This window comes from Anabrus simplex, chromosome 1, assembly GCF_040414725.1.
Source record: "Anabrus simplex isolate iqAnaSimp1 chromosome 1, ASM4041472v1, whole genome shotgun sequence".
NCBI lineage: Eukaryota > Metazoa > Arthropoda > Insecta > Orthoptera > Tettigoniidae > Anabrus > Anabrus simplex.
In genome coordinates this window covers 1,024,169,659-1,024,194,408 of record NC_090265.1, presented here as the reverse complement: position 1 = coordinate 1,024,194,408, position 24,750 = coordinate 1,024,169,659, and positions in this window count along the sequence as shown.

Below are 24,750 nucleotides of genomic sequence, written 5' to 3'. Positions count from 1 at the left end.
TTTTATTGCAGACAGTATAAAGGACCAAATTAAGAAAGATAAAAAACGAGAAAGAATTTTCTTAACTGGTGGAGCAGGCACTGAGAAAACGTTATTGTTGAATTTGTTGGAAGACCTAGTCAACCGGTGTTATGGAAAATTAGTAGTCAACGTAGGTGCTCTCACTGGAGTTGCAGCACGATTGATAGGTGGATGCACATTACGCCGCCTGCTGAAATTGCCAATACAGAAAGATGGAGTAATTGTCAATATGCCACGCTTTACTGGTAACTGTTTAAGAGTAATGCGACAACTATGGCAAAAGGTTTCATTTCTCTTCATTGATGAAATTTGTACGGTTCCTTACGAGATGCTTTGTAATATCGACCCTCGTCTGCGACAACTGAACAATCCAAACACATTTTTTTTAGGTATAAATGTGTTATTATTCGGTGATTTAATGCATTTACCTGTGCGAGTACATCAAGTTTCTCAACAACCAGAATATACGAAGCCAGCTACATATTTATGGCGGCTAGTCAAGGTAGTTGAATTTAAACAAAACATTTGCCAACAAGGACACACAACATTTATTGAGGTACTAAATGCCTTGAGAGTTGTAAAATTGACAGCTAAGCATCTTGAAATACTTTTACAAAAATTTTCAATAGATGCTGTCAGTGAATTATATATTGAGAAAGCACAAAGGATGTATCCAACAAATGATCAAGTAGCTAAACATAATGACAATGTTCTCCAGTATTTTGAGGAAAAAGAGTAAATATTCATACAACAAAGGCACAAGATCAACTCATTGATGCTACAAGAAATTTAGTTGATAAGAATCTGGATTCTGTCATACCTGATGATATCAGTAAGACAGAAGGACTTCATAAGGTACTGAAATTTATTGTGGAAGCATTTCATCAAATATTTAAGAGTAATGCGACAACTATGGCAAAAAGTTGTTTTTTTTTTCTCCAATGATGGAATTTCTATGGTTCCTTACGAAATGCCTTGTATGTTCGACGGTCGTCTGCGACAACTGAACGGTCCAAACACATTTTCTACTTTTAGTACGGATTGCTATTGAAGCGTGTTTTAATTTAGTTTTTAAACTATAATTTATTGTATAACTCTAGCCCATTACACGGTATAAAGATTAATTCAAGGCTATTTAACATCAATAGATTTTAAGAAATTTTAGACTTGGCAAATGATCTAGAAAATGTCGATATGGGTATTATCACTGATATTATCTGGCCACATTTCCATCGTAATTAATTACACTAGTGTTAAAAAGTTAGGTATAAGTTACGAGTAAGCAGGAAAATAGGAAATAGACCACAAATCGCACGGCATGTGCACCTACCAACCTTACGTGTTCGCTCTGTATAGGAAAGGATTGTTCCCTGCTTTGGTTAGCGGCGTAACTTCAAGGTAAGTACAGCCAGTGCCCACGTCCCATACTCCCTCAGTCATGTTTGTCCTGTTATAGTGTGCAGAGTGTAGCCTCGTGGCGAACGTGACAACATAATGACACAACGACGCCATTTGAACCACGTTTTGCAGGGTAGAATACTCGGCCTCCTGGAAGCAGGCCAGACAGAGACCGAAGCCGCCGTATCCTTGAATGTGCCACGAAGTGTCATTTCCAGGCTTTGAAGACGATTTCAAGACACAGGAGATGTTAGTCGTAGGCCATTACCAGGTCGATCAAGGGTAACCACCCCACAGCAGGACCGATATCTGGCCTTAACCACCCGACGAAATCGGAGTGCACCTCCAAGACAATTGTCGGTGGAGCACGCAGCCTTCTCAGGGGTTGCCGTTTCCCGACAAATTGTGTACCGGAGGCTAATAACAGCAGGGCTGTTTGCCCGACTTCCAGCGGTGTGCGTCCCGCTCACTCCAACACAGAGACGGGCCCGTTCACTGTGTAGCCGTCAACATCGAAACTGGACCATAAATGAATGGATGGAGGCACGTGCTCTTCACAGATGAATCCCGCTTCAGTTTTCAGATCAATTCAACAATTCCCGTCGCACATTAATCTGGAGAGAACAGGGTAGCCGATACAACCACAGGAATATCGTGGAACGGGACCAGTATGGTGGTGGTGGCGTCATGGTATGGGGCGGCATCATGTTGAATGAACGTACGGACCTCCATATTTTCATGGGTGGTCCGAGGAAAACTGTTAACACTCGGAGATACAGGGATGAGGTACTGAGACCAAATGTTCGAATCTTCAGAGGTGCGGTTGGTCCAGACTTCCTCTTAATGGACGATAATGCCCGATCATACCGCGCTCTCACTTTAATCTATCCTATTCGACCTCCCTTGGTCAACTCTTGTTCTTTTCTGACCCCGACGTTATTAGGTTTGCGAGGGCTAGGGAGTCTTTCATTTTCACGCCCTTCGTGGCCCTTGTCTTACTTTGGTCGACATCTTCAATTTTTCGAAGTGTCGGATCCCTTCCATTTTTTCTCTCTGATTAGTGTTATATAGAGGATGGTTGCCTAGTTGTACTTCCTCTTAAAACAATAATCACCACCACCACCACCACCACACCGCGCTGCTCTGGTGGATGAATTTCTGACTGGGGAAAACATTCATCGCATGGACTGGCCAGGGAGGACTGCATATCTGAATCCTATAGAACATGCCTCGGATGCATTGGGGAGGCGTATTTCATCCCGTCGGCCTCCATCAAGGACCCTCCAAGACCTTTGCATTGCCCTTTCGGAGGAATGGGATTGACGGCACAAGAGCTCTTGGACCATCTGATAAAAAGCATACCACGTAGCTGCGAAGCTTGTGTGGCCGTTAGGGGTAACCATTCACCCTTTTAACAGCATATTTTTGTGTGTGACATTGCCAAGTTTTGTTAGTTGTTGTCAAAGTGTACCTTAGCTGTCAGAACCTTTCTGACAAGGTTTTTCTGGACAAGCTTTGTGACATATGGTGTGTGATTCAGCTTCCGTTTGTTCAGCAATCCGTCTGACATTCCTATCAGGCGGTATGGCCTCGTTTAGTGATTATGCTTAATTTTTGGACACTAGTGTATATGATACGCACATACAATCAGTCCGTATTGATTTTGGTCCTGACGGCATACATGTAATTAAACCAATATCGATACAGTTCCCAGCAAAATATACATAGTAGCTACGATACCGCTGAAAGGAGAATGCTGCCATTAATCCTGAGGTAGGCATCAACCGTACACAAAATGCAAGGCTGTACAGTAGATTATGCAGTTATTTATCTGGGCTTTCGGTCGTTTGCAGCGGGACAGGCTTATGTAGCTCTCAGCCGCGGAAGGTCACTCAATGGTATCCAAATAGAATAACTTGATTGCACAAAGTTAACAGGGAATGTTCCATGTAATGGAGATGCATTGGATGAAACGGCGAGATTACGAGGACTTGAATGAGACAATTTTTGAACTATAGAAACATACGAATTTACTGAGGAATCTAGTATCTTGATTATAACTACATTTAATCCTGTTGTGAGACTAAAAAGCATCGTTTCGAAACGTATTAAATGCAGTCGAGGTCAGAATATGTTTTGATGCGGTTTCCCGCCAATTGGGATATACTCTTTAACGCTGTTGAGTTAGGTCGGGTCATTTCGTATTCTTTCCCGTTGGAATTCAGTGCTGAAAAACATGATTCGGAACAAATCGTATTTAAGTGCATCACGGTGAACGGTTCAAAACGTATTATGTTGACGTTAATGTTTGCCAGCCTGCATTTATGCCGCTCTTTTGTTCGCTGTTCCCACTATTTTTATATCGTACTTGACTTTGTGGTATTGCTTGCATGCCCGTTCACTTTCGATCACCATAGAGGTCTACTTACCCGTATGAGTGTGTTTCCGCGGACCTGAAAGTGAAAAAATGGTTCTTCCAGAATATTTTCCGTATACAGTTCAACATTGGGTTTCGGACACCATCCACGGATTCTTGTAGTTAATGCGCTCGAATGCTCTTTCAGATTAAATATGAAAAAGAGAGTGCTAAAAAGAACTGTTTACTACCTGATTTGGGAGCAGATAAAATTCGCTCACAGGCTTTTTACAAACGTATTAGGGAACGACCTGCTGACACAATGTCCTTCTGCTTTGATTTGCAACAGGCACAACCACTTCCTAAATTATCATTTGGAGAAGCGTTCTATTCGCGCCAAATATCATTTTAAGCACTGTGTGTTAGCGATGTCAGTGCTATTCAGAATCCAAAATTGTATGTATGGAATAAGACTAAGGCTGGAAGAGGGCCAAACGAGGTGCCATCAGGTGTTACTTCGTTTTTTAGATGAGGTACGTTTCGATAAATCGATCACGTGTATCAGGCTGTCCGCAGACGAATGCGGAGGCCAAAACAAGAACATGCATGTCATCCATGCTCTAGTTTACTGGCTACAAACCAAAGCACCCGCTAACATTTCCATGATTGTTGTAATCTTTCCTGTCAGAGAACATTAATTTTTTCACACAGACAAGGTTTCTGGTGTTGTAGAAAAGTTTCTTCGTAAGTGCTCTGACATCATTACTCCCGAGGAATACCGAGAGATCTATCAGTTTGTGGGGACTGTAAAACATCTAGGAAAAGAATGGGGTATAGAGGACTACAGGATCCTCGCCAAGCATTTTAAGAAATTGGACGGGATCAAAGAAATGAAGACGGTGATTCTGAAGAAAAGTGGTCATTACTACGTTACAGTACAGGTACAGGTTTGATGACCCTTCAAAGCGATTCGTAACCCTTCTGAAACGAGGCATAATGCTGGGCCAGGTACATGAACGTCCCGTAATTGATAAACCGAGAGCATTATCTGACGCTAAAAACTGGATGACGAGAACCTGCTGAGAGCCAGATTTGGAGACCGCTGGAAGGAGTTCGACAGTTTGCAATTTTATGTTTCAGCACTAAACATCGGTTCAACGTCAGATACTGGTAGGCTGACTCATGATGGCGACTGTGACTGTTTGCATGAGGAAGAAGGTTTAGTTGCAAGACTGTTAACATCCATATAGCATTAACAATGTGTTAATAATAACTTAATTTACTGTACATAATGCGCCGTAGCTAACAATAAATTCAATAAAAATCTTTCGAATCAAATGAACGGTTCGAATCGTATTATGTGAATAAAAGGCTGTATCAAAACGTATTTTGTTCAGTATTAAGTATTAAGTAAAATTTTATAATTAGAATGACGCCTTCATGTATTGGGAAATGATTTGAATCATGACTGATGCGGGAACATAACCTCAATACCTAGATTTTGCCGTTTAGAACTTTGACGTGCCTTATTTGGTTAGGAAGTAAAACGTTTTTTAACTTCCTGTAAAATTATAATCTGTGCACTTAATACGATTTGAAACGATGCTCCTCAAATAAGAAAATAGGTTATAGTTTAAAAACTAAAAAAAAAAACACGCTTTAATAGCAATCCGAAATGAAAAGTAGAAAATAACTTTTAAATATAAAGAGTTTGTTCTATACCAATATAAAGTCCATTGGTTCATTGATATCGAAACATTTCTAATAAATTTAAAATAACAATTAAGTTACTAACAAATGCTTAATTTGGTTTTAATAATAGCGTTGGGTGCTTTTGGCTATATTTTTATAATGCCTTGTGTCATAAATAACATTCCAGTTGATCTGTGTGTCCAATCTTTGTATTTAGAGTCTACTCATCCAAGGCCAAGTTTTAATATGCATATCATTTAATAATCACTGAAAAACATGGGGGTTTGTAGGACGAAAAGAAGAGGCTTTCTCAATTTCCTCTTATACTATTAATTATATCTCGACCATAATTCATACGTAAAAAGACTACCCACTTCGGAGGAGGTTTCGATATGCATATCATTTAAGAATCACTGAATACACGGGATGCTTGATACGAAATATTACAAATAGTTCATTGGTCGCTATTTATAATTTGTTACTGACTTATTGTTGTTTTAATTTAGTTTTAAACTAGAATTTATTGTATAACTCTAGCCCATACACTGTGTAAAGATTAATTCAAGGCTATTTCATATCAATAGATTGTAAGAAGTTTTATGAACTTTGAAATCATCTGAATAAACTGAATATAAATTAACAATAAAATCCAGAAGAGGTAAAAATAGAGAAAAGAGACTAAGGAAATGAATTATTCATAGAACCACTTTCAGATAGCAATGTAACTTGGAAGTATAAATTAATGAGAAATTCAGGTTTTCTCAAGTTATAACATCCACAAACTTTTATGCTGTTTGATTGTATTTTTATTTCTCCTGTGTTTCAGTTGTTCCTGAAGATTTATTTCAATTCTATACGTCATACTTTTTGAGTCTACGAAATCAACTAGACTAGGGGATTAAATTCCAGCTTCAGCACTCTCAGGAGGTGGTTCCAGTTTCTTCATTGAAAAAAATGGCATACACAATGTGCATAATGTGAGGTAAATAGATTTACTGCATCGATATTAGATTATAAGGGGTGTTAAAATTTAACGTATTCAGAAAAGTAGGCATGATGTTCGTCGGACAATATTCAGTTCACAGAACCAATTTTTTTTCCTTTTTCCGTGTCTACTTACACTACTACGTTATTCACAAGGAGCAAGGTGTATCTCTCTGCCTCACGTTCATGAGAGGAACAAAATGCCACCCACGAATCTGCTGTCGTTAGGCTCGGCTATAGAATATCATTTCAGAATAAATAAAACATCAGCACTTACGTCGGTTCAAGGAGAGTAGATGAAAAACTGATGGATGCGAATTCCGTGTGTTAAACCAAACAGTATTTCGTGAGAGTAAGATCAGTAATAGGATAGAAATAGTGTAGATTTTCCCCGCGGCTCCACCTGCTTCGATCACGTTGTGGTAATTCGAGCGATTGTGTCCCTTGAGTTATGTTCAAACACCTCTAAGTGGAAGATAAAAATGTACCAGGTTTAGCTATTAGAGTGACATGGATTTGAATAAACTTTGATTATCAAAAGTTAGATGAAACTTTCAGGGAGATCATACTTCCAATACTGACTAGTGTTAAATACGGTATACGCAGCTCATTTTGTCTGAGTTTATTTGTCACTCAATAATGCATTGTTCCCGAGAATGTACAGGTTGGAATGTTAATGGCAATATTTGCAGTTTATTAACATTTTACTTGCATGGAAATAATGATCCTGCAAACCAATTTGGTTCACATGTGTGAAGACGTGGCCTAGTAGAGAGATTCTTTATTACCATGTGGTCTCATGGAAGATTTTGTAGAACGTTTTTTACTAATTCTTGCACATATAGTCTGATGATCCATTTAAATGTTTAAGCAGCGTTAAGCCTAATCAGAGGAAAGCTCTTCCCATACTCAGAGCAGCGAATAGATAATCTGTTATTGTGAGCGACATTTAACGACAGGCATACGCTCTCCGCACTTCTTTGTAGAAAGTTTTATGCTCTACAATTCTATAATAATAATAATAATAATAATAATAATAATAATAATAATAATAATAATAATAATAATAATAATAATAATAATAATAATAATAATAATAATAATAATAATAGCTTTACATCCCACTGAGTACTTTTACTGTTTTCGGAGACACGGACGTGCCGCAATTTAGTCCCGTGGGAGTTCTTTTACTGAGCCAGGATCGAACCTGCCAAGTTGGGGTCAGAAGGCTAGCGCCTCAACCGTCTGAGCCACTCAGCCCGGACCTACAGTTCTTATATAGGCAGTTTGTCGATATCTTGAACAGTTTGGGAGCCTAAGCCGAGAAAGGTCTCGCGTGCCGTCATTGCCTTGAAGCTGTTTCGCATACCCAGCATACACAGTTTCTGCTCGGTTTCATTTAACAGTGTCCAGCACAGGATTTTTCCTTTCTTTTAGAATTTAGAATTTGCTTTACGTCTCACCAACAGAGATAGGTCTTATGGCGACGATGGGTTAAGAAAGTCGTAGGAGTGGGAAGGAAGTAGCCGTGGCGTTAATTAAAAGGTGCAGCCCCAGCATTTGCCTGGTGTGAAAACGCGGAGCCACGGAAAACCATCTTCAGGGCTGACGGCTGTGGGGTTCGAACCCACTATCTCCCAGACGCGAGCTCACAGCTGCGCGCCCCTAACCGCACAGCCAACACAGGATTCCTACCGTTAACAAACATAGACTGTAATTGTGGTCGAACTTTTAAAGGTATGTCTGTGGTACCTGGTGAAATTTGTTATACTGTTTTACTCTCTACATTCCTTATCTGTTCGTTTTGTGGATAGCTTTAATGGTTTAAGCAGTCTTAGTCGATAAAATTGTCACCTGGCGTCATTTTCTTCAGACAGTTTCTAAAAAACCGTTAATGGTTCCTTCCTTTCATAACATTTCAATATTGGTACACGGAGACCTTCCAGTGGAGAGGATGGTTACCCATTTGTACTTCCTCTTAAAACAATACCTGTTAGGTATTTACGCGACAGCCACGGAAGGCGTTCTTTTACGTTACGAGTAAGATGTTTACGGAATTCCGAAATGAGTAACGTAAACTTATCATATGCTGAATGGTTAGCGTACTGGCCTTCGGTTCAGAGGGTCCCGGGTTCGATTCCCGGCCGGGTTAGGGATTTTAACCTTAATTGGTTAATTCCAGTGGCTCGGGGGCTGGGTGTTTGTGCTGTCACCAACATCCCTGCAACTCACACACCACACATAATAATATCCTCCACCTCAATAACACGCAGTTACCTACAAATGGCAGATGCCGCCCACCCTCATTGGAGGATCTGCATTACAAGGGCTACACCCGGCTAGAAATAGCCACACGAAATTAAAATTATTATCACATTAGTGGCTATTGTGTACAAAATTTTATTTCATAATAGGGTGAATTATTTTAAATTAAATGAATTTTATTATAAATAATGATGATTTTTGCGACGCAAATCGTTCATTCTCTCAGTTTTAATTACCGCGTTGATGGGGTGAAAGTTCCTTATGGGGATCACTGTAAGTACCTAGTTGTTAATATAAGGAAAGGTCTTCATTGAGGTAATCACATGGATGTAATTGTAAATAAAGGGTACAGATTTCTGCACATGATAATGAGGGGTATTTACAGGATTGTAGTAAGGATGTAAAGGAGAGGGCATATAAGTATCTGGTAAGACCCCCAACTAGTGTATGGTTCCAGTGTATGGAACCTTCACCAGGATTACTGGATTCGACTGTTTTCAAGTATTTCTTTTAGCTTTCAGGCAATCAAAGAATTCTACTGAGATTGATGGCTCCAACTCTTATAGTTCCTGAATGAAATGCCAGTTTTGACAATATTATGTTAGCTGACACCTGAGGCGGTCCTCGAGTTATAGAATGCTATTTCCGTATCTGGCACAGGATTTCTAATGTAAATAAATACAAAAAAGTTATTTGTGGTTGACCTTTGAAAGAGAGTTGTGAGAACGTATGGATTTCTTTTTGTGGAAGTTTTGGACTACACTTTCTACACATGCAGATTTTCGAGACATTGTTCGTGTGCCGTCACTTCCAGTTATTTCGCATAAACCGTTACCGCTAATATAGCTAAATGTTTAATGCATAAAAACCTTTGTCGGGAGGTCCTCTAGGTTACATTGAGAACCGCATAGAGATTTGTCCAGTAGTTCAGACAGTGCTAATGTGAGCCTCGTACATAGAAAAGGATTACTAATGATAAAAGAACCATACAATCCGTCATTGTGGGTGATCCTTTAAAGATATATGGGAACTTGCCGTGTCAGCGGGGAGCAAGACACACCCCAGGGGTGCTCAGTAATGACAGGCATGAAATGGCTGCAGTAGGCACGAGTGGCAGGGAAAATTAATGGTAGGTTCGGAAATGAAAACTGCCATGCCAATGGAAAATTTTCATGTAATTTATTCAACATAAAGATACAATTTGACATCCTGGCTATGATGATGAAGATGATCACTTCACAAACTTACATTTTCTTAGGCTTTTGAGGTAACATAAGAATATTTCAAACAAATGGGATGGTATAAGCAAATTATTTATCCTCTGAATTGATTTGTTACAACAATTTCGTTTTCGTATATTTTCATCATCATCATCATCATCTGTTTACCCTCCAGGTTCGGTTTTTCCCTCGGACTTAGCGAGGGATCCCACCTCTACCGCCTCAAGGGCAGTGTCCTGGAGCTTCAGACTCTTGGTCGGGGGATACAACTGGGGAGTATGACCAGTACCTCGCCCAGGCGGCCTCACCTGCTATGCTGAACAGGGGCCTTGTGGAGGGATGGGAAGAGTGGAAGGGATAGGCAAGGAAGAGGGAAGGAAGCGGCCGTGGCCTTAAGTTAGGTACCATCCCGGCATTCGCCTGGAGGAGAAGTGGGAAACCACGGAAAACCACTTCCAGGATGGCTGAGGTGGGAATCGAACCCACCTCTACTCAGTTGACCTCCCGAGGCTGAGTGGACCCCGTTCCAGCCCTCGTACCACTTTTCAAATTTCGTGGCAGAGCCGGGAATCGAACCCGGGCCTCCGGGGGTGGCAGCTAATCACGCTAACCACTACACCACAGAGGCGGACTTTCGTATATTTTAAGCAATTAAATTATTTCATTATGTCTTGAGAAACTAGGATGTCGAGGTAAATACTGGAACAAATCAGAAAAAAAATGCGTAATCGTAAAAATAATGAAATATAAAAATATTATAGAAAATATTCAAAGAAATAAATTTTCATGTAATGAAATTTGAATTCAAATGACATCGTGTTAATTTACACATTAATTTTGATTACAATTTAGTTTTATTGAATACGCTTTCAAAGTAGTCAAAATTAAATCGAGACGTTACTATATAACTGTTCAGAATGGATTGTCAATTATTTAATTAATTATTTAAGATAAGTGGTCACTTCAAGTAAACTGAAATAAATAAACATTACTTCCAATAACCAAAATTAATCAACAACGCTGGAATATGGACAACATGTAGCTCAAAATTCCCATACATGAGAAGGCAAATAGTCTGCCCACATGGCACAACACACATGTCTGAAGTAAATCACATTTACAAAAATATCTCCAACAACTACAAATATATCACAATTCTACAAATCAACCACTAAGAATAATGTACAGAAGAACTATACTACACTATCTACAAGTCATAGAATCATTATACACACTTTCCAATCAACTTTACTTCAAAGTGGTAATGCAGATGATGAATATGGAATTTAACACGCGGTCCTGGATTCTAACGATTATCAATTGAGTTTCTTTTTAAAGTGAACTAGTACGTATTTTCAATTATTAATATGGAAGAATGAATGCCACAATCGAAGTATATCTGAGTAAATAGCCAGCAAAAATACTCGCGGACTTGACAACTGTCAGTAACTTCACTCTCACGTTATCAATTTCTAGATTCAGGGGTACAACTGCAAGGCTTATTAATATCAGAAGACTCTGCTAATATGACCACGATCACGTATACACGAAGACACTACTATTTATCACCTCTTACATTCAAATGTCGAATATTCGTCTATTATAACACAACGTCGCTATGCACACGTCAGAATTCAGTTATCTGAGGACTAATTATAATATCCATTAAATAATCGATTAATCCAAGAAGTCCGCTCAAAAAACTTACAATACCACTACTGTAATCCATTACAGTTTCTCACATAGAACACGTGGTCAGAAATAACGCAGATTATCACACATGAAATAAACCTTAATTTGTCGAAATCGATATCGAAGATCCAATCTAACATTCGTTGTCATATACTTTTACTAATGTACTCCAAGACTGAATGATTACCTGATATGTGAACTAAGATCTCGATGACACTAAGTTCGATCACCACGAGGCATGAATGTGAGCTCAAAAATATATACACAAATTGTGTGCTATTAAATTATATATAAAAATATTACCGAAGTATAAATCGAAAATGGAAAATATTACCATATTAGATTCATATTGCACATGTCAATACACAAATAGCAAATCATTCTGTAAATGTTTAATGATGACCGAGATGACTCACTGATAAACTATCAATGATTCACCACTGTCATGAAAATGTAACACGTGGTTAGGAAACCTGCTATTCCATTTGACTAAATATTCAAACGGAAATCCACATTTCAACATATTTCATCTGGAGAAGGAATTAATCATCATCATCTGTTTACCCTCCAGGTTCGGTTCTTCCCTCGGACTCAGCGAGGGATCCCACCTCTACCGCCTCAAGGGCAGTGTCCTGGAGCTTCAGATTCTTGGTCGGGGGATACAACTGGGGAGAATGACCAATACCTCCCCCAGGCGGCCTCACCTGCTATGCTAAACAGGGGCCTTGTGGAGGGATGGCAAGATTGGAAGGGATAGGCAAGGAAGAGGGAAGGAAGCGGCCGTGGCCTTAAGTAAGGTACCATCCCGGCATTCGCCTGGAGGAGAAGTGGGATACCACGGAAAACCACTTCCAGGATGGCTGAGGTGGGAATCGAACCCACCTCTACTCAGTTGACCTCCCGAGGCTGAGTGGACTCCGTTCCAACCCTCGTACCACTTTTCAAAACATTTCGTGGCAGAGCCGAGAATCGAACCCGGGCTTCCGGGGGTGGCAGCTAATCACGCTAACCGCTACACCACAGAGGCAGACAGAAGGAATTAATAAAAAATATAAATCAAGCAAATAATTAACTAGGAGGCCACGCCACAAAAATTAAGAAAATATATACAACTACATAGAACAGATATCTACTATAAGATGTAATCGAAGTAACTTAGACTGTAGACTTCATGTTGACGGCGGTCAATTGACATGTTTGAGGCGGAAGCCCCTGCATTTCTCCTCCGTTGGCGGCGGTCTGATGATTTAGCAGTTCATAGTGGAATGCATGTTGAATACTGCGATGAAATCCATCCTCGTATTCCGATGACTGTAGAGGTCCTGTTCACACGGCAGCAGTTCCGAATTAATGCACTGAAACGTGTACAAAACAATTAGAAATAATCCTGGAGGCAGTTCTTTCAATATTACGAAATGATACGTACTTTCTCATATGTGATTAGTAACATTCGATGTCTGTGGGTTGAGTAACTTTATATTTAAATCATGGAAGCAAACATGCTTCCATAAGGTCCGGTAGGGCATCGAACAGTTCACTTCACTGTCCACTGCGACGGCCAAAATTAGAATGAGAACTCGTTGCGACTGTCTGGATTGAAAGTTCGTAGTGACGGTCTGGATCAGAGTGAGAGTGGGCGCGTGCACTACACGTGGTTAAGTAGAGCACATTCCACCGGTTACCGGGAGTACAGCTTCAATTCAGATACTGAACTCCTGTATTATCTTCTGATTTAATTAACACGAAATACGTTCGTAAATTGTTACAACAGTATGCATAATTCATCTTCTAATGTTGTAAATGAGATATGTTTTCATTACTACTGTGTGACCTAATTTCACTTTGAGACGTGGATTCGTAAATACTGCAGATAGCGCTGTTAAATTCCGAGATTATTATTCCCCTATTCCTTTTACCCGGCCCCGCGGTGTAGGGGGCAACGCATCCGCTTGTCAGTCGGTGGCCCCGGGTTCGATTCCCAGCCGGGTTGAGGGATTTTTATTTTAAATGATTAAAATCACTGGGCTGAGGACTGGGTGTTTTTGTCGTTCTTAACGTTCCCTTCCTCACATTCAACACTCTACACTTCCACTTACACGCACGTTCCTATCATAAGGTGAAAGTAGTGGCAAAAGATCCCCAGAGGTCGACGCCACGATCAAAGATCATTAAAAACATTTTTATTTATCAGGTGAGAGTCAGCTGTTAGGGGTGTATGGTTATATTATTTCCTTTTTTGCTGGGCGGTCTGCCTCCTCTCAAGCGATAACATTTCGCCGCACCAATAAAATAAATAAAACATCGCTCGTCATTGTCAAGGCACTCGTGTCACGCTGACATTGACAGAGACCAGGTGCTGTACACTCGAATAAATCAATAGTTTATCTTCTCATAAGAAGCACACTGTCACTCTCTCTCTATATATATATTTCCACGACTTCTTCGCAGAATCTTACGATAGTTCTTTATGACGGATCTTGGCGTTCAAAGTCCTTAAATTTGACGCACTCACTCTATTTCAAATCTAAAAAGTTATAAACAGAATCGCCGTCATCATCCTCTTTCTGGTTCACATGATAAACGCCTGAAGTAGTGATCAACTTAAACCCAAATAAATAAAATAATTATTTCCACATAATCAGAAATCCTAGCATTCAACTACGATCTGATTCTTCCATCGTGACATAATACGTGAAGATGAAAAATGTCAATGCTAAACATCACAGTAATAGACACACATGGCCCACACAATACACACAAAAGGCATACGAGTGTTAATATTGGATTTATGCACTTCCCAGCACTATTAATATTTTAATGCTGATTATTATGTGGGCTCGATGCTAATTCATCTATTGAAGTCTAACGATCAATACCCCTTGATTATTCACGTCCTAAAATCAATAAGCTTGTGATTGATTGCATGGATAATCACTTCATAGCACTAACAAGTAATGCCAACTTCGCTTATCATACATTTGAAATTATCTTGTAGAACATGACCACAAAATCACTCCTAAAATTACCGCAAATATTAATCTGGTCTTACACATCCCTTGCATTTATTTAACTGTGTGCTGTATGTACTCTACAATGATTATTATTTTCCCTTATCACCAGGTGCATTTATATCGCAACAAGTGTTAATTAAATATCATTCTAAAATTCATCTAATCAAATTCCTGTTCCAAAGCATAAATAATAGGTATCAATCCGTACAGTATATTCCACAGACTGAATTAAGCACTAGTTCAAATTTATAGCAAATTAATCATCTACCTCACTAATTCAAACATTCAGCATATTTTTTCACCCCCTACACCTTCGTCTCCACGGAAGATATCAAGAAGCCGTCGTTGAAAATAATCGCGCATACGTGTCCAAATTTTTGTTTAAGGACGAGTCACGATTTCATTAAATAGCACCGTCTATCTTCGTATCCTGCACTACTGGAGTGTTGAAAATTACTACTGGGTAATGGTGGCTGCACTTCAGGTACGACAGGGAGTAAATACCTCGTGTGGTATGTTGGGGTGACCATCAAATTGGCCCACATTTCTTTGAGAGCCATTTGACAGAGCCTACTAACGGCAGTTTCTCTGCGATTAAATATAACAGAGGCTTTTCCACTAGGTGAGCGTGTAACCACATGATATCAACACGATGCTGATCCATCCCACATGTAAGCAATTGTTCGCAACCACACACACCGAACGATTGATGATAAGGGGAGGATCTGTCACCTGGCCCGCCAGATCACCCGAAATAACGCCACTCCACTTCTTCTCGTGGGGCTATTTCAAAAGAGCAGTGTATGTTCAACAGACGGAAGATCCTGAGAACCATCGAAATCACATTACAACAGCCTGAAAATCTGCAACACCTGCAATTCTCCAACGAGCCCGAATGTCAGTTCAACGGAGCGTTCAGATGTGAAATTTTTGCTAGTGGCTTTACGTTGCACCGACACAGATAGGTCTTATGGCGACGATAGGATGAGAAAGGCCTAGGAGTTGGAAGGAAGCGGCCGTGGCCTTAATTAAGGTACATTTGTCTGGTGTTAAAATGGAAAACCACGGAAAACCACCTTCAGGGCTGCCGATAGTGGGATTCGAACCCACTATCTCCCGGATGGAAGCTCACAGCCGCGCGCCCCTAAATGCGCTGCCAACTCGCCCGGTTAGGTGTGAATTAATGACGAAGGCGAACACTTAATTCGCTAGCAAACTCATGCTCAGTTAGCCAGATTCAAATCACCTGACCATTCCATCTTCGTCCAGTTCTACTTATTAATCGCCCCATGTCAGGGACATATAAAAATCCAGTCTCGGAGTATGTGCGAGACAGTTGATGATGATGATGATGATGATGCTTTTTGATTAAAGGGGCCTAAAATCTAACGTCATCGGCCGCAATGTGCGAGATAACATAGCCATGATTTTAAATATATTTTGAAGTTGTATTGCCTTTCTGGTAGAATGGAAGAGAAGTTCTAATTAATTTATGAAACAGCACAATACTCTCACCGTTGGATACCATGGTTCAAATCCCGGTCACTCCATGTGAGATTTGTGCGGAGGCGGGACAGGTTTTTCTCCGGGTACTCGGGTTTTCCCTGTCATCTTTCATTCCAGCAACACTCTCCAGTCTCATTTCATAGCATCTATCGTAAAACATTCGTACTGGAGATTTGTATCTGAACCCAAGGATGTTAACAGTTCGTATGGTTCGTTCCCGTTCCAACTGGCATTATTGTGCACACAGTGAGTATTAGTTGGATGTGAATGCAGTATGTAGATTTTGTAGAAATGTATGTAGATTTTGTTTTTCATAGCGGTGGGTCATCGCTTCCGTTCAAGAGCGATTTTCTTCCAAAATTCGTCGCATGACTCCTTCAGGCCACTAGAGAGTGTGCGCAGCATCATCCACATTGTCATACACCAGCAGGGCCCAATGGTCATGAAATATGTGTGGTCTGAAGCTAAAATATGTATGAGGGGAACCTCGCACGGTATACACTATACAAACAATAATATATGTAAGAAATATTTTAGCTGCTGAACATGTTGGAAAGATTAGGTACAATAATAAGACAAATACGAGCCTCCGTGGCTCAGCAGCACGTCAGCCTCTCACCGTTGGATACCATGGTTCAAATCCCGGTCACTCCATGTGAGATTTGTGCGGAGGCGGGACAGGTTTTTCTCCGGGTACTCGGGTTTTCCCTGTCATCTTTCATTCCAGCAACACTCTCCAGTCTCATTTCATAGCATCTATCATTCATTAATCATTCATTGGGAGTGGCGACCCCATCGTACTAATAGCCTATATCTGCTTCATTCATTCCATCCCTGACCCAGTCAATGAGTGGAAAACAGTTTGTAGGTTTTCATTTTCATTTTCATTAAGACAAATAATTAATAACTGAACTAAAAGTTTAATATAAATAAACAAAACTATTTCAGTTATGATTACCTATATATTACGTTAACAAGATCCGTCGAGTTACATTGGGAAGATATAAAATGGAACATAGATTAATTACTAAGATCAGTAATTGGTTACACAAGAACTCACAAACAGATGCTTTAAACGCTTTTCCTCTTTGTATATCCTTGATATTCTCAGGAATGTTGTTTCATTCGCGGGTTGCGGAAACTCCGAGAGAGTTGCTGAACGTCATACCTTTGTAGGTCAGCAATGCAAGAAGGGTGGTGTTATATACTCGGATATTTCTGTTATGGTGTGAGGAGAGGTAATTGAAGGAATTTCTAAGATAACAGGTACTGAAACATTCAATATTGTATGAAGAATGTTAAAGATGTGATATGTATGTCGCTCGCATAGAGATAGCAAAGATAGCAGATAAGTATTCACTGAGATTTACAGGATTTAATTTTAAGATTGCCTGGTGAAAACCAAGACGCTATGGATAGGATATTTTGGTTTTAATGATCTACGGCGAAGGGAGTGTCGTTTTAACCCAAACGCATGTCTTCATACACATAATGCCTTGAATAATGTGAAATATCGTTAACATATAGGGAGAAGAAAACAGGAACATTAATTTGAACCTTTTAGACTGAGCCTGTGACAAAATGTTCGGACATCCCTCGCGTAACGATAAAACATTACCGGCTGATCATTTTATAATAAATAGATCATTTTAATTTCATATAAACGACGATACTATATCTCGTAAGTTTTTGATAATGTGTCGTCAATGATCAATCCGGGTATAAGAAAATAACTTACTTAAACAAATCAATAGCTGTCTACTGCCACAATGTTATCGCTTTCGTAATGCCATTTTCATTTTATCTCAGTTATGTACACTTATTTTTTTACAAATATATTACAACAGTGCACTAAGATCCTCAGCAATATACTAAACCACAGACCACACAATCAACAGGACATTACTCCGTTATTCTGATGAAGCCGCCGACTGCTAACATATTGGAAGACTGAAGTCCAAATATTTTAAGAGAAGAAAACAGTATGTTTCTAGGTGAATGTTTTCTTATGGATAGATTATGGATACATAATGCACTCATATGCCGAGAGTATTCCAAGGTTACAATTTGAATGTGATTTGTTTATATTCACGCATTTTTATTATAATTAAATAATTTTGTAGTTATTCGCTGAATAGTCAAAGTTAATACAGGACATGATGCAGATACTCTCTAGATAAATTCTGGAGCTCTTGTTACATTACTAAGATGATCGTGGTGTTAGACCTGTACATTGTGGCCTTGCTTGCTTTTCAAGGCTTACCCTTTCCAGAGTAGAATTTACATTACCTGGCATAGGAAAGGTGATCCACGATAAATGCCTTCGTTCCCGATAGCAATCCAATCGGAAGAAATGAACAGTTTTTTTTCAGGGAGATTACTTTTCTAGTTAATGCACAGAGGTTTTTATATACTTTCCCAGTAAGCTTTATATCTCTGATTACGCGACGTGTTTAAATGATTACATTGATGGAAAGAGTTCTAATATCTGCTTGTCATTTTCTTAACATCACAAAACGACGTTAATTTATCGACAACGTGCGTATTGGACATACGTGTATGAAGGGGAGTAGGTAAGCCTCATTTCGCCAATGTTGGAACTTTTAGCATCTGTTTAAATTTACTCTTCTGAAATACTAATATTGGTTTTTCTACTGCGAATAACGTTGTCACAGAGAAATTATCTAAACTTTTGAATATATGAGCACATATCGTCGCTGCCGGGAAAAAACCTCGTATGTGAAATATTTTAGCTTAGAACTTTGGCCGGTAAGGTTTTGTCATCTAATGTGCAATATTGTGTAAATATTGTCAAGGCATTCTCGCTCTTCACATCACCAAAAATATTAACACAGTGGAAGTTTTGATCCGGCAACGACGTTATATTGCGAACTCCTGCCGGCTTCAATGCGAGTAAAGTTGCATAACTTAAGGAGCAATTTCCGAAAACTATGAAAGTAAATTCACTACCATACAATTACGAACAAGAATGTCCGTCTCCCTTCCTAAATGGTTAGCGTGCTGGCCTTTGGTCACAGGGGTTCCGGGTTCGATTCCCTGCAGGGTTGGGAATTTTAACCTTAATTGGTTAATTTCGCTGGCACGGGGGCTGGGTGTATGTGTCGTCTTCATCATCATTATTCATCCTCATCACGACGCGCAGGTTTCCTACGGGAGTCAAATCAAAAAGACCTGCATCTGGCGAGCCAAACTTGTCTTCGGACACTCCCGGCACTAAAAGCCATACACCATTCCTCTTTTTTTACGAACAGGAATACTTATGAGGTTTTGTAAACGTAGTTCGTCTCTTGGTTCAAGCGGAAACCGTAATAACTTTTAAAATATTGCTTCTAATATGAGAACAAAGGTCAAATTTAATAAACATATTTCCAGAACGTTAAGAAAAATTAAATTCCTAGATGTCGTATTACACAAAGTAATTTCTATACAACTCTAAAGAAATGAAGATATTTTAGGAGTTAAAAATAATATTTCCGCAACATTTTGACCGTTGTAAAAATATATTCTATATTCAATATATTGAAAACTACTTAAAAGTGAAAATTGATATTGAACAGATATGAGCACCTCCAACTGGTTTATTTTCCGAAGTTATTTGCAATTGTTGTTTAAAAATACTAATATGTTTGGTGTCCGATTTCGCACTTACTTACGGACATTGACTGAGTAGGACATTACAGTGACAGATATCGGGACATAGTAGGGTTTCATCTTTTCTTTTCTTTTTTTTGCTATTGGCTTTACGTCGCACCGACACAGATAGGTATTTTGGCGACGATGGGCTAGTAAAGGCGCAGGAGTTGGTGGAAAGCGGACGTGGCCTTAATTAACCCGCGGTTACTCGCATGGTGAGCGCGGCGCTCACCTTCGTACTATATTGTTTCTTGTTGGAATGTTAGAAGACCTCCAACTTTGAAACTCCCTGTACCTTTCTAACAGATTGTTATGAAGGGGATGTGCCAGTCACTTTCATTATCTTTGAAAACAAACACCCGCAATTCATTATTAGGCACAGTAGTGTATGTTTGGTGAGCGGTGCGCTCAGTAGCGAGTAACTGTGCGACTTACATTTCGCGCTTCGTAATAAGTCAGGGTTTGTTTCATGCTTGTGTTTAAGTGAAATCTTTATACTGTGACTGTTGTTAGACAATATATACAAGTTACAATGCCATCCACTAATCAGATACTTTCGTGGTTGGCCGAAACGGAGGAAAAAGTGCTCTTGAACAACGAAACTGAAAGTAATGAAACAGATGAGGTTTACGAAAATGATCATAACTGTGTTTCAGAGTGTCTGCAAGTTTTGTGAACGAGAGGAAATTTCGTATATTGAATTCTGTGAGATCAGTTTAAATGGATTTTTTACGGCCAGATGCCCTTCCTGACGCCAACCTTACTTGAGGAGCTAATAAAGATGAAATAAATTATGGTGAATGAAGTTGGCTAAATAGGTGGAAGGAATCGGCTGTAGTTTATGAATAGAATCTGCCCCGGCATTTGCCTGGACGCGTTAACAGAAAACTATTCTCAGGACAGCTAACGGTGGGGATCGAACTCGCGCGTCTCCCAAATTTAGAGCTTGCCTCCATAGCCATTCCACTCGGCCGTGTTCCTAAATAAATAACTACCTCAAATTGACATATTAAAAATACCTCCAACTTTATATGGGCATATTATAGCCTTTAAACGTAAAGGTGAGCGCTCCGCTCACCAGCGAGTAACGACGCACGTAAAGACCTAGCGAGTAGTGCCGGGTTAAGGTACATCCCCAGCATTTGTCTGGTGTGAAAATGGGAAACCACGGAAAACCATCTTCAGGGCTGCCAATAGTGGGGTTCGAACCTACTATCTCCCGAATACTGGATACTGGCCGCACTTAAGCGACTGCAGCTATCGAGCTCGGTGTGTTTACAATCTTGTAATTACTGTATACATAATAACATCATTCGCTGAAAGCCTTACCTTTGATTCCATTCTTTTACTTATATCATTTTTATATAGCCTGTATAAGAAAATATAAAGGTCTAATAATACTGCCTTGAGCAACTCCCTTTTCAGTCGCTGACAGAAGACAATACTCGAAAACTTTCTGTTTTTCTTTGCGTCGTCAAAAGAACTTCTATATTAACCCCAATATATTTACATTCTGACTGCCCACTTTCACGCTCTGCATCACAAGAATTGAGATAATGTGATAAATACAAGCAATCTTTTAACTGTATCTTTGGGTGACGCCTACATCCGCGCCCTCCAATATTGGATCGTACACGGCAAATGTCATCCAGTTTACATAGGACAGTCGAGTTGTATTTCTACAATCCTGTCTTCCATAGATGTTCATGTGAGGGCAAGCTATCTCCCGTCGTCGAGATCGTGGCTAAGTTACTTACAACATAAAATATTCTTTCTGGAATGTTTGATGCCGGTAGGTTGAATTCGCTGACCGTCTTTTCTAGGGGTAGCCCCGGGTTTAATTCTCATCCAGGTCATGGATTCGTACATGGATCCGTTGACTAGCTGGAGATGCACTCAGACTACGGGAAAGCAATTGAGTGACTATATGACGGCAAGATATGGGCCCCATTCTACAAAGCCAAGAAGAACAGCCGAGAGAATTCGTCGCGCTGACCTCGATTCATCTCGTGATCTGCAGGCGTTCTGGTTGATTGGCGGTCTCATGTTAGGCCAAGATCCCTCAGGACTATTGTCCCATTGGGTTTGTTTGTAGACTAACCTTACAATGGCTAATAAAACTAGCCAAACGCCATGGTGAAGAAGCGCTGAAGGGCCATGGCCTACCAAGTGACCGCTGCTCAGCCCAAAGGCCTGCAGATTATGAAGTGTCGTGGAGTCAGCACGACGGATCCTCTCGGCCGTTATTCTTAGGTTTATAGACCGGGACCACCATCTCACAGTCAGATAGCTCCTTAATTGTAATCACGTAGGCTGAACTGACCTCGAAACAGTCCTCAGACCCAGGTAAAAATTCCTGGCCTGGCCAGGAATCGAACCTTGGATCTCCAGGTAAAAGGCAAGTACGCTACCCCTACACCGCGACGCTGGCACGCAGTGGGTCATAGAATAAGCAATATGGCACAGATGAAGAAATTTTCAATTCAATTCTTACTCTGCATTAAACTATGTTAACTAACTTCTATGTAAGAAATAGTTTTATAAACTTCAATTAAGGCGAGCTGGACTGACTGCCTCGTTAATGTTCAATTTGGTCAATCTACGTCCCGGTATCTTTAAAACTTCTACAGCTGGAAAACTTCTAAATTCGTTAGTCAATTTCTATCATTTCTTATGGGTTCACTGTACCAGAACCAAGTGATCCTAATGATCTGGAAAAGGCTTTTGATTTCTTTCAACTTAAAACATTTTTGAAGGAAACAAATATTGTACTCAGTGAATAAAAATGGAATCTTCGAAGACAATTTTGTAATACGCCACGTCAAATCATGCCAGTTTTCCACACGTCAAATAGAGTAAAAATTATTTCCGTGGGTTACGTCTCGGTTACTTACAGATTTAAGCTCATACTGTAACGTCCCATCCCCTTGTCGAACGTCCCTCACTTCCTAATTACACTTTTGTCACGACGAAACTCGTGTGGGTCTCGCAGGAGGCTTTGACACCGGCACAGGTGTACTGCAAACGATTATAAAATTTGTGGAAGTCTGCAGAACGCTCGACTGCTGATGGAATAGTGGCTGTGAACACTAACGACATCTGCTGTACCACACAAGGCGCCCAGCGCGCAATTCTCCTGAAACACCCTTTGAAGAAAATATAGAAGTAAACTTCGATGGCGTGTTTTAAATTTAAATTACCTTCAATAACACGTAAAGAGTACGTCGAAATTGACCGTAGGACTTCGTACCATTCCCTTGTCATTGTGAACTAAGGAAAAGTTTGATTATTTCGAACATAAAACTTATTAAACAGACAATTAATTACAGCAGTTTATGCAGTATATATGGTTCAGTGATAGAAAGTCAGTTTTCATATCACAAGATCTTCAGTTCAAACCTCTGGAAAGAACATCTATTGGGCACTTCATGGCGTGAAATGTCGGTATGTAAGCAACGTTTCCAGTGATTTCTCAGAACGAAGTCGCTACTTCGTCTTTGTGAAACACAGAATGAAATTTTATGACACTCCTTGTCACCAAAGGTTGCCAATTGACAAAATATTCCCCACTGTCGGCAGCCCTGAAAGTGGTTTTCCGTGGTTTGCCATTTTCACACCAGGCTGTACCTTAATTAAGGCCACGGTCGCTTCTTTCCCACTCCTAGCCCTTCCCTGTCCCATCGTCGCCATAAGACCTATCTGTGTCGGTGCGACGTAAAGCAACTAGAAAAAAAAGGACAAAATATGATTTAAAATGGGATAAATAGAATGTCCACATTTTTAGTTAATTAATCGCTAATACAGGTATAAATGGTTTTGTATTAATGATATTGCATCTTTCACTGTATTGTAACTATATCTGATAATAAATTAAGATTAATTCAGTACCGTTGAACAGTATCTGGTAAAAATTTCTGGATGGTTTCCCTTGCATCTGTCATCGATCCTACAATTTCGATGTTCCCCCTAACACCGTACTTTTTCCTTCACTTAGGGAAGAGTTTGATCAACCTCCTCAGATATCAGAACAGGAACTCAACCGACCACGATTACGGCAGTTCTAAAGAATGTCGAAATGATTGAAGTAAATTTATTGATGCTCTGGGTTTTTCTGTGCTACGTATTTAACATCGCACTAACACTTTGAAAGGTTTTCGGTGGTGCAAGGACAGGAATGGGCTAAAATTGGGAAGATAGTGACCGTCGCCTTAATTAAGGTAAAGCCCTAGCATTTTCCTGGTGTGAGAACGGGAAATTTCGGGAAACCATTTTCAGAGCTGCCGATGGTGAGATTCGAACCCACCATATCCCGAATCCAAGCTCACAGCTACGCGGCTCTAACGGCATGGCAAACTTCTTCGGTGATTGTTCGTCTATTGATGAAATTGTGCTCTCGTCCATCACCAGAAGGTGCAATAGCTGCTGTTGGGTTCTGAAAATAAATTTAAGACACCATATTTTCTCCATGTCTGATGCTTTACATTTTTCATACATTAATTGCAGAAGAGGCAATAAGAAGTTCGAAAAGTTCTACAGACTAAACAATGGTGTGGGCGGTGCGGGGGAAGGTAGTAGTAAATTAATTAAAGGTGAAGAAGACGGAAAACAATATAATCTGAGATGAAGAGATAAGTAAGTAATACACGATGAATGGTGGGTGGTGAAAGGAAGAATACAAAGAAGTCTGAGAAGTCATTTTTAATATGGAAAGAAATATGATAATTAATCCTAAAATATATCATGCCTATTAATCCGCATCATAAAGGGATCAATCTAAATGTATTTTATTACTCTTCATTTCTTTTTAGAATTTCTGCTCAACCCCGTTACTTTAGAATCGCTAACAACATTTGAAGCCGGTCAAGAAGAAACCACGTACTATACCATCATATTCGTGACGTAAAAGAAGATCATAACGTAGTATAAGCCCCAGTGAGATTCATCCCACGTG